Source organism: Triticum urartu, chromosome 6A (assembly GCF_056163025.1).
Source record: "Triticum urartu cultivar PI428250 chromosome 6A, HENAU_Tu73, whole genome shotgun sequence".
NCBI lineage: Eukaryota > Viridiplantae > Streptophyta > Magnoliopsida > Poales > Poaceae > Triticum > Triticum urartu.
This window is the reverse complement of record NC_141878.1, coordinates 507,680,144-507,681,726: the sequence shown is the minus strand read 5'-3', so window position 1 is coordinate 507,681,726 and position 1,583 is coordinate 507,680,144. Positions and strand designations below refer to the sequence as shown.

The 1,583-nt window shown below is 52.5% G+C and overlaps 2 non-coding genes across 2 annotated transcripts; both read left to right on the top strand.

The window, feature by feature from the left end:
* The first annotated feature begins 242 nt into the window (after positions 1 to 242).
* LOC147965947 (signal recognition particle RNA) lies at positions 243 to 545 on the top strand. Its single transcript, XR_015609591.1, has one exon.
* Positions 546 to 903: 358 nt separating this feature from the next.
* On the top strand, positions 904 to 1,205 carry LOC147965946 (signal recognition particle RNA). The gene has a single exon (XR_015609592.1).
* Positions 1,206 to 1,583: the final 378 nt, after the last annotated feature.

The window sequence follows — 1,583 nt, the reverse complement described above, 5'->3', positions numbered from 1 at the left end:
CTCACACACGTGAGCTCCTTTTTTGTTTTTCATTTGAGAGAGAGAAACACACGTGGGCTCCTGCTTCACGAAGATTCCCATCTGCTTCTGGGCCCAAAGCGACAGAGACAGAAAAACAAAAGCCACGTACCGCTTCAGCGTATACGCACTCGCACGGGGCTTCACCACCTCTTTTTAGTCCCACCTCGCCTAGCGAGGGAGCGAACGACCAGCTTAAATAGCGTCCTCCACCGCACCCACTCGCCGAGCTCGATAGCATGAGCTTGTAACCCGAGCGGGGGCAATGAGGTGGTGTGGACGTTGCCGTGGCGCTGCGGGCCTGGTCGGGTTGTGCTATTGCTGGCCCGCCCGGTTCCAAGTTGAGTAGCGGACCGTTGTGGCCTTGCGAAAGCTGGGCTTCACGGGCCATGATGTGGCAGGCACTGCGCGAGGCTGGTTTCACAGAGCAGCGATCACTGCCCGCTTCCAACGGTGGAAGGATAACGGGCCGCTGCACATCCTCGCCGCTTCGGCCTCGCAGCCCACTTCAACGAACAACCATTTTTTTTCTCCCTCTCTCCTTTTTTTTTTTGCTTGTGATCCAACGGTGGAAGGATAAATTTGCCATTTGAGCTGAATAGCAAACATGGAGAAACAAGACAGCGAGGGGGTTGAGCTTCTGAAATGCACAAGCTGTCCCTCCTACGATCCTATCTAGGGGTATCTTGGATCCCGTTGTTACTACAGATCGAACGTAAAACGCCGGCGGAGATGCATCATGCGTCCTTCAAGTTCAACGTACGAAAGGAGACAGCAGGGGTCCAAAATGGAGGATGGGAAATTTCAGAACACTTCACTTTGAACAGGATTTCTAGACTTGCCGGCTGTCAGCAACTCATCATCATGGTCGCTGCGATTCACAAAACCTATCTAGGGGTATCTTGGATCCTATCTAGGGGTATCTTGGATCCCGTTGTTACTACAGATCGAACGTAAAACGCCGGTCGGGTTGTGCTATTGCTGGCCCGCCCGGTTCCAAGTTGAGTAGCGGACCGTTGTGGCCTTGCGAAAGCTGGGCTTCACGGGCCATGATGTGGCAGGCACTGCGCGAGGCTGGTTTCACAGAGCAGCGATCACTGCCCGCTTCCAACGGTGGAAGGATAACGGGCCGCTGCACATCCTCGCCGCTTCGGCCTCGCAGCCCACTTCAACGAACAACCATTTTTTTTCTCCCTCTCTCCTTTTTTTTTTGCTTGTGATCCAACGGTGGAAGGATAAATTTGCCATTTGAGCTGAATAGCAAACATGGAGAAACAAGACAGCGAGGGGGTTGAGCTTCTGAAATGCACAAGCTGTCCCTCCTACAATCCTATCTAGGGGTATCTTGGATCCCGTTGTTACTACAGATCGGACGTAAAACGCCGGCGGAGATGCATCATGCGTCCTTCAAGTTCAACGTACGAAAGGAGACAGCAGGGGTCCAAAATGGAGGATGGGAAATTTCAGAACACTTCACTTTGAACAGGATTTCCAGACTTGCCGGCTGTCAGCAACTCATCATCATTGTAACGCCCAGATAATCAAGCTACAGTAACCTCTGCTAA